The sequence below is a fragment of the Raphanus sativus genome, chromosome 9 (assembly GCF_000801105.2).
Source record: "Raphanus sativus cultivar WK10039 chromosome 9, ASM80110v3, whole genome shotgun sequence".
NCBI classification, from domain to species: Eukaryota; Viridiplantae; Streptophyta; class Magnoliopsida; order Brassicales; family Brassicaceae; genus Raphanus; species Raphanus sativus.
Genome location: NC_079519.1, coordinates 16,040,505 through 16,050,505, shown reverse-complemented (window position 1 = coordinate 16,050,505; position 10,001 = coordinate 16,040,505). Strand labels below are relative to the sequence as shown.

Genomic DNA, 10,001 nt, shown 5'->3' with positions numbered 1-10,001 from the left:
GTCTGAAGGGTTACCAGTAATCTTTGTAGGGTTAGCTTGTGGTTTCGGTGTGGGTCTGAGTGCATTGATTCGGTTGCTGTCTATCGATGGTAGTTGCACTCGGTATCTGAGAGGTGCGTGTCGATCGATAGGTGGAGAAAAGGGTCGATCGATACGTTTCTCGTCTTTGTGTCGATCGATGAGTGGCTCGTCTCGTCGGTCGATATCTTCATAGGTGTGGGTGGGTGGGTATGGATGAGAAGCCGTGAATTCAGCATGTGTCAATATCCTAACCGCGTTGCAATCTGCAGTCATATCCGGAAATGACATCGTTGATGTCGATCGATGTGGACTAGTTGGTGTCGATCGACACCATTGTGATCCACCGAAACTTAGTGAACTTTCTACTTCAAAGTCTCCTTCTTGTAGCTTCTCCTGTTTCACCACTTGCCAGAAATCATCATCTATAATGGCATTCACGTGGTGTTTCCTATTTCCTTCCCCTACTTCCTTAGAAGTTCCAATCCTCCTGATAGAGTCTTCAGTCTGGACAATCTGTGTCTCAAGTTTCTTAACTTGAGTGCAAATGGTGTCTATCCTTGTGGTCAGATTGTTGAAGACATAATCAATATTCCCATTGAAGTCTACTGTAAGCTTCTGCTGACCTTCCAGAACTCTATCAATCATGGCATCAAACTTACTCTCCTGAGTGGGTGGTGGTGGGTTTTGGTAAGCTGAGTTGCCGTAGTTCCTTGTGTTGGTAAAGGGTTTCTGATACTGTGAACTCTGGTTGTAGTTACTCTTCTCACCACTGCCAAAAAAGTTTATGTTTCCACTCTGGTTTCCATATCTCTGAAATCCAGTACCTCCAATGTAGTTCACATCTTCCTCTGTATCATCTTCTCTAGCCTCTCCTTCTTCAGCTGAGCAGACGGGCTACGTCAGAAATGCATGTAAAGCATCTATCTTGGCTCTGACTTCATTCATCTGGTCTTCCCCGATGGCTGCAACCGATTTCTTCTTGTCAGAGTCAGTGTTCTTGGTGCTGCTGCTGTTGGCTAGGTTCTCAATAAGTCTCACAACCTCTATTGGATTCCTAGTGTTGAAGTTCCCCTCACTAGCAGTATCAAGAGCCATCTGATACCTCAAGGCGATACACCTGTAGAAAGTGCTTAGCAACTGCACTTCATTGAATCCATGGTGTGGACAGTCTCGCTGGAAGAACTTAAACCTGATCCACGCGTCTTTAAAAGTCTCACTAGGTTTTTGCGCGAAAGTGGCGATTTTGCTCCTTAAGTCTTCAGCGCGCGCCTCATCAAAGAAATTACGTAGGAAGGTGTTTTTGATGTCGGCCCAGGATGTCAGTGATCCTGTAGGTAGCTGCTTGAGCCAGTGCGAAGCTTCTCCAATCAGTGAGTATTTGAAGAGCTTGCAGAGTAGGTAGTCCTCAGGGACTCCATCCATACGAATAGCAGCGATAAGATCCTCAAACCTCTCTAGATGGTCCATAGGATGCTCGTGTGATAGCCCAGAATAAGGTATCTGAGACACGAGAGAGTAGTACTGAGGCTTGAGCTCGAAGTTCGGCTTCTGAATCTCTGGAAGTCAAATAGCTGATCTGTTGGTGTAGTACTCGTCTGGACGGTTATAGTCTGCCAACGATCGTGTTTGAGCTTCTCCTGTAGCCTTAGCTTCAGGCTCAGGGATTATGTTTCCCTGTGCATCTAGCTTCTGACATGTTGCATTACGCAGATGACCATCTTGGTCATACAGGTTTCCATTCTCGCCCTGCGTGAGAATAACAATCGCGACCATGCTTCGCGGAGTAGTGTCGATCGATATACGGTTAGTAGTATCGAACGATGTGGATCGGCGAACGGTATCGGTCGACGGTGCTGTCTGAGTGTCGGTCGACTGTTGAACGTGAGTAACAGTAGACGGTACTGCGGTTCTGTCGATCGATGCGGAGCGTAGGTCTTTGCGGATTGAGCGTTCCAAGTGTGCAGGATCTTCTGAGAATAATAGTTGATTTCCCCTGTTGCTTCTGGTACTGCTGGGCATGTACCTGAAAAGACAAGAAAAATTTTAATCATAAAAGGGGGTAAAAGAAAAACCTATGATTAATAAGATTAAATCTAATGGCGATCAAACTCCCCGGCAACGGCGCCAAATTTGATAGTGCTCAAATTACCCAGTAGAGCTTACTCTCTCAAATAAGAGGTACAGCTGTAATACTTAGGGATCGAATCACGAGAAGCTAGGGAACCAATTAAATAAAATCTACTGATCAATCCTCGCAAGGTTGGTTTATATGATGGAAATAAAAGTAACAATTCCTAAAATGAGCAAGGTAGTTGCTCTAACTAACAATATGATGGGTTGTTTAAATGTGATAAAGAGTGCTAGACATAGGGTTTCTATTCAGGAATGGAGATTATAATCTCTATAAATGCTTTAACAAGTTGCTTGCATGATACTATAGATCTCAGCCGCTTAACTCAAGTGATGTATCACTGGTTAAATAATCTAGATCTCTGGCCTTAACTTTCGTAATGTTGGCGCAGAAAAAGAGTCGATCGATATCCTTTTGAGATATCGAGCGATACACCTTTCGCAGCGCCGATCGATTCACCTGTCGGGATATCCATCGCCGGCTTCTAAATCTGCCTAGGCGCGAGCCGAATATGAACACAAGGTCTCATGGAGGAGCTGTCGCTCTTCTCAACGGGAGACAGGCAAGTTCAAATGGATAATTCAAGATAATCAAAGATCCTATTGATCTATGTTCTAGTTAGCTAATCTAAAACAAGCATAGGGTGCAATCCATTTGATGAGTACCACAACTTAGCAATTATAGTTTGGGGCTAATCCCACAAACCTATTTAAACCCTAGATCTAACAAGTAGACTACTCAGACATAGCTAAGCAATTCATGACAATGGATAGATGAAAGAATTGCATAGATAGAATAAAGTAGAAATACAAAAGGAGATGAGAAATCTCTCCAATCTCTCAAAAACAAATAAAACTCTAGTCTCTCTCTCACACTCTCTGCTTTTCTCTTGAAGGTTGTTCAAAGCTTGCTTCTCTCGAAGTTGCCGTTAAAAACACTTAGCAGGAATATTTAAGCATTTCCATTAGGTTAAAAACTCGTCAGGGGCAATCTCGTAATTTGGTGAAGTGTTGGTGAAGTAGTCGGCTAAACCATTTCGTCCTCGATATCGATCGACAACACTGGATGTGTATCGATCGATTATAATCTTCTAGTACGCGGATCTTCTCAGCTACATCGATCGACAACTCAGGATGATTATCGATCGATTATAAACGCAATGTTGACTTCCGACTTGGTCTTGAATGGTCAACTCGGGTGTATCATCTCTTGCACTCCAAAATGCTCCAAAAACATCACTTTCTCACAAAATGCTCCTGAACCTGAAAACATACCTAACACGCTAGAAAACAGATTAAATATATAATAAAATACTAGTATACCATGGTTAAAAACGGGTAAAATCCATGGTATATCAATCAGCCTCTTCCTACGCTCCATAGAGGTACTTCTTCACCTTCAATTGTATATACCATTTTCATTTGCATTTAGATTTTATTTTGGTCATCTCTCTCCACTTTTCACACAAGAGACTGTGTGAATTAAGTGTGGGGCAGGTGCAAGTTACTGTTGTTCTTGTGTTTCTTGTCATCTAGCATGCATTGTATATAGTTATTGCATAGAAAACCCATAAAAATTTGAAAATTTTGAAAAACACAAAAAGAAGCATTTAGTTGCATCATTTGCATTTTAGGATTGAGTCTAGAAGCATTCATATAAGTTGCATTCATGCATAAGGGGATGATTTTACCTTGTAAAGATGCTCATGCTAAGTTCTCATTTTGGCAACCTTTGTAATCATGACAATTAGATTGAGCATTCTCTTGATAGCTTGTAGAATTTGTGCCTTGAATTCTCTTCTTGAAACTCATTAGATTGTTTGAAGCTCTCTCCTTGAAAACTGCTCCTGTCTTATTCAAGCTTAATGTCTCTTGCTTATGGTCATTTGTGTGCTGAGTCATTGCTTATACACACTTGAATTGTCTCATCCTTTTTGCCGATCTTTTAGACAATTTCAAGTGGGACTCCATACCTTGAACCCATGCTTTCTTTCAAGCCATCATTGATTGTTGAGTGAGGCCTTTTTAGAAAGCTTTGCATGTGCATAATGTTGAGAGTATCGGGATCAACAATGCTTAGTATCCATTCTAGCTATATTAGACACACCTTTGTCTAGCATTTAGGATTGGGTGGTGAGTGTTGTTGAGTTTGACTTTGGGAGTATGGTTTTGTCAAGAAAGAAAAGATTAGACTTCTAGAACTCTTGAGTGATTTTCTTGTCTCAAGAGATAGTAAGTGTTATCTTTAGCTCAAATGATGAATGTTTTGGCCCCCCAAATAAAAAAAAATATATATATAAATAAATAAATAAAATGAAAAATGATGAAAAAGGGGGCTAGCAAAGTTAGAAAGAGCTGAAAAGTGTTTATAAATGTAAAAATCCCTTGATTGACTTCAAAAAGAAAGAGTTCTAGATAAGAGAGTGTTTTGAGCTCTTTGGGAAATCTTTTGGTGAGTGATGAGAGTGGGGTTTTGGCATTTAAAGTTTAAATTTGAGCTTGTATATATGTGGGAAAGGGTAGAACAATGGAGATTAAGCATTGTATGCATGAGTTGATCCCTTTCTTAGATATATTATGTGCATCACGAAAGCTACTTTGATTTCAGAGTGAACCACCTTTAAAGATTACTTTGAACTTCTTATTTCACCTTGAACTGAAGCATTTTCTTACCAAACCAAATGACTTGAACCTTTTGACCATCTGCAAGATTTTCTATTGAGTTTGCTTAATGATTGTTAGAGAGTTGTTGGACTTGTGGTTTGTGGAATCATGATGATGAGTGTAGAGATCAAAAGAGTTGAATAGGCCTTGAAAAGTTAGAGAAGAATTGAAGTTTTGCTCTAGCTAGTTGTTGTGATTATGCAAGGTTGTTAGGATGAGAGCTAAGAAGAGCATCTTTTGGATATGAGTCCCCTCTTTCAAACCTCTCCTCATTAGTTCTTGAAAGTTTACTTGTGGACAAGTAAAGGACTAGTGTGGGGGAGTTAATATCTTGCATATTTACATGTTTTTAGCCTTCATATCTTGTGCATTTTGATCATTTAGCTTAGAACTTAGTGTCTTTTGGATCCATATTGCATACATATGTCCCTATCAGGTGTTGGAGCATACTATGAGATGATATGAAGTGTTCGAGTGTTTAAAAATCCAAAGGAGATGAAGAATGATGTTCAACCAAGCAAATACTCTTCTTGGACACGACTGGACCAGAGAGGTCGAGACCGGAGTGATGAAACCGGGCGTAGAGGTCAAGACCGGAGTGGTCGAGACCGGAGTGATGAGGCCGGGCGCGAAGATCAGGACCAGACTGGTCGAGACCGGGATGACAAGGCCGGGCGTGAAGATCAGGACCGGAGTGGTCGAGACCGGGATGACAAGGCCGGGCGTGTGGGCGAGACCGGAATTGTTGGACGGCGATCAAGGACCCGGGGCGATCAAGGACCCGGGCGTGTGGGCGAAGACTGGACTGGGGAGAGTAACCCGGGCATGCAGGCTCAGACCGGAATGCCTGGACCGTGAGGAAGAAGTCGGGCGTGGAGGAAGCTTGGGCAAGAGACTGCTGGACCGGTTTGATCAGACCGGGCCGGTTCAACCCAATTCGATCTTGGGTCATTTTAAACACATTTTGAAGTCCAAATTAGCCTTATCCAAGGGGCACTTTAGTCTTTTATCCTATGTATCTTTCTTTGCCCTAAACCTATGTATAAATAATTTGTAATCTCCATTTTGGAGAGATGAGCTTATTTTCTCTAAGAAACACAAAACCTCTTTTGGTGAAAGTTTTTTCTTTGAATCAAATCATCATCTTGTTCTTGTGTTTTTGAGTGTTTATAAGTTTATTTCTTTCTTTCTAAACATGATTAAGCTTGAATACCTCATGGGTTCAAGAGTAGTCATGGTGATTAGTGAGTAATCCACTTTTGGATTCATGGGTTAGGGAGATTAAGGGTGATTAGGCTTGATCTAAGGTGTTTAGGTGTAGATCCTTCTTAATCCTTGCTATTAGAGTGTTTTTAATGCTTCTTTGGAGTTGGCCTCTCTAAAGTTGAGTTCTAGACATTTCCCACTCACAAGGTGTTCGATGAAATGTCTGAACCAACTCTCCTAGGCTTTTAACATACTCTGCCAAAGAGATTTGTTGTTAAAGGTGTTAAGATGACTATTAGACTTGTTATTAATGATTGTTTCCTCAACATTCAACCAAAGAGATTTGATGTTTGAGTTTTGGAAGCAAATGAGAATTCATCTAGAGATTGAGTTTGTTTAGTCTTGTGTCCAGGTCTAAGGTAGATAGATTGATTGAAAGCTGGCACCTTAGTTTGATTTTGATCACCCAAGGTCTAAATCCCTTATCCCATGTTCTCCCATCTCATAATCAAAGAAAGTCTTTTTCTTTATCGCATTTTTAGTCTTATTTTAGTATAATCTCTCATCACATCTTGATAGCATTTAGCTTTATCATGGTCTTGCATTCCTAGTGTTTCATGATCTCTTAGAATTGGATTGACATCTTTTATACTTCGACATTTGAATATGATCTTAGCAAAATCAAGTTATCAAATTGGCGCTGTTGCCAACTTCTAAGTTGATTGTGACATTGGGATTTAGTCACTTGCTTGAGACTAAATCATTTTTATTTTCTATTGTGATATTGATTCTTGCCTTCTTTCTCTTTGACTTTTCAGGTGTATGAACTTGAGGAGAAGAGGTTCATCAAGTCTTGTTCCCATTGTTGAAGACATTTCTGCACTTGAGAGGGAGATTGTGAGAAGAAGAAGGGAAGAAGAGCAACAGGCTCACATCCAGAGGTTGGGGTTTGACATGGAGAACCTGCCTCAAGATAGAGTTCTCGAAGATGGTCAAGGAGCTGCCAACCTTGGACCAAGACATCCACAGCGCCAAGCTAGAGCAATTGGTGCCCATGATCAGCCTAATATCCATGGAAATAGGGCTGGCATTAGAGTACCAGCTGTGGAGAACAACAACTTTGAGATCAAGTCAAGCTTGATCAACATGATCCAAAGCAACAAGTACCATGGGCTTGCTTTGGAAGATCCTCTAGATCACTTGGACAACTGTGATCGGCTGTGTGGCACCATTAAGATCAATGGTGTTTCTGAAGATGCATTGAAGCTTAGGTTGTTTCCATTCTCTTTGGGAGATAAAGCTCACACATGGGAGAAGGGTCTTTCAAGAGATAGCATCCAGACATGAGATGAGTGCAAAGAAGCTTTCCTCACCAAGTTCTTCTCTAACTCAAGAACTGCAAAGCTTCGGAATGAGATTTCAATATTTCAACAAAGGAATCTTAAAGGTTTTGGTGAAGCATGGGAAAGAATCAACAGCTACATCACTCAATGTCCACATCATGGCTTCAACCAGGAGAGTTTGCTTAGTACTTTCTACAGAGGAGCCTTGCCTAAGTATAGAAGCCAACTTGACACTGCTAGCAATGGCTTCTTCTGGGGCCGAACTGAAGTAGAAGCTTTGGAGCTTGTTGAGAATATGGCCAAGAGTGATTCAGTCTACAATGAGGACAATGACAGAAGTAACAGAGGCAGTGGTGGAGAGGATCAGAACACAAGGAAAGAGTTGAAGGCTCTACAAGAAAAAATGGAACTGCTTTTTTTCTGATAAAGCCAAGCAAGAAAAGGTGAACTTTGTTGGTGAGCAGAAACAAGAAGAGACAGCTAAGGTCAATGAAGTTGATGGGCTAGAAGGACAAGAAGAGTTGTGCTTTGTGAATGCTAATGGGACTTGGTACAAGAAAGAGTCCAACTTTCAGTACAACAACTACCAACAAAGACCCTACTCAAACAACCAGCAAGGTGGCTATCAAGCAAAGCAAAACTACTCTCAAGGCTACAACCCAAAAGGGAACCAGTCTACTCAAGCTCAAGGAAGCTCTTCTCAAACTCAGTCTCAAGACACTAATGTGGAATCAATGTTCAAGCAACTCCTTGAGGCTCAATCCAAAAGTGAGAAAAACATGGGTTATGAACTGAGAAACATCCACACAAAGATTGATGGAAGCTACAATGAGCTCAACAACAAGTTCAAAGCTTTGGAGAACCAGTTTGCTTCATTCAGCTCTCAATCAAGCCGTCAACAAGGCTCTCTTCCTGGAAAACCTGACCAAAACCCCAAGGAAGCAATGAAGGCAATCACCTTGAGAAGTGGTCAGGAGTTGCCTCCAAGGATACTCACCAAGGATGGTGAGAAACAAGGTGGGGAGGTTGCCATCAACATTGATGATGAGGTGGTTATTGTTGATGAGAAGGTTGATGAGGAAATTCTGGAAAAGATTGTTGAAGCTAAGGGTAAAGGAAAGGTTGGAGAGGAGAAGAGAACAGTGAAGCAAGGTGAAGCTACATCAAAAGTACTTTTTTTGTCCCTCCTCCCTATGAACCTAAGCTACCTTTTCCTGGAAGATTCAAGAAGCAACTATTGGAGAAGTACAAAGCACTCTTTGAGAAGCAGATGAGTGAAGTTCAGATTACAATGCCCATCATAGATGCCTTCATGCTTGTCCCTCAGTATAACATGTTTTTGAAAGATGATGTGGCTGCTAAGAAGAAGGAAATGGAGGGAATGGTGATTCTTACTCATGAGTGCAGTGCCATCATCAAAAGGTTGACAATCCCTAAGAAGTTAGAGGATCCAGGAAGCTTCACTCTACCTTGTGCCATTGGTCCTTTGAGGTTTGAGCGGTGCTTATGTGATTTGGGAGCTAGTGTTAGCCTCATGCCTCTATATGTAGCCAAGAAGCTTGGATTCAGCCATTACAAGAAGTGCAAACTCTCTTTGGTTCTAGCTGATCGCTCTGTGAAGTTTCCCATTGGTATCCTAGAGGATCTCCCTGTGATGGTGGGAAATTGGGAAATTCCTACTGACTTCGTGGTGCTAGAGATGGATGAGGAAGCTATAGATCCCTTGATCCTTGGAAGACCATTCTTGGCCACAACAGGAGCAATAATAAATGTGAAGGAGGGCAAGATTGATCTTCACTTGGGTAAGGAGCACATTCTCCATTTTGACATCAATGAGATCATGAAGAGGCCAACCATTCAAGGGCAGATCTTCTACATAGAGGAAATGGAAGCTCTAGCTGATGAGCTTCTTGAAGAATTGGCACTAGAGGACCCTCTACAGCATGCTTTGAAAGTTGATGGAGAAGTCCAAGTGGTTAAGAACAAGGAAAGTGATGCTTATGGGAGGATGCTAGATTCACACAGAGGGTTTGATAGTGAGGATCAGTATGAGGAGCTTCAACAAGTGATTCATCAAGAAGCATCATCCACTCAACAAAAGGACAGTCACCAAGAGGACTGGGATGAACTCAAGGCGCCTAAGGTGGAGCTTAAACCCCTTCCCCATGGTATAAGGTACGCTTTCCTTGGCCCTAATGAGACTTACCCTGTCATTGTGAGTAGTGAGCTTTCTGAACTTGAATTGTCTCAACTGTTGAGTGAACTTAAGAAATTTAGGAAAGCAATAGGGTATTCTCTAGATGATATCAAAGGGATATCACCTTCTTTGTGCATGCATAGGATACATCTAGAGGATGAATCAATGACTTTTATTGAGCATCAAAGAAGGTTAAACCCTAATTTGAAAGAAGTTGTAAAGAAGGAGATTCTCAAACTCTTAGATGCCGGTGTTATTTACCGTATCTCAGATAGTAAATGAGTATCTCCTGTGCATGTGGTTCCAAAGAAAGTGGGTATGACTGTTGTGAAAAATGATAAGGATGAGTTGATCCCCACTAGAACTGTAACTGGACATAGGATGTGCATTGATTATAGAAAGCTCAACTCTGCATCTAGAAATGATCATTTTCCATTGCC

General features: G+C 41.5%; 1 non-coding gene across 1 annotated transcript; it reads right to left on the bottom strand.

Annotated features, from left to right (window-relative positions):
- Nucleotides 1-7,422: 7,422 nt before the first annotated feature.
- LOC130500451 (small nucleolar RNA R71) lies at nucleotides 7,423-7,529 on the bottom strand. Its single transcript, XR_008939076.1, has one exon. It is a non-coding gene; the product is annotated as a small nucleolar RNA R71 (small nucleolar RNA).
- Nucleotides 7,530-10,001: the final 2,472 nt, after the last annotated feature.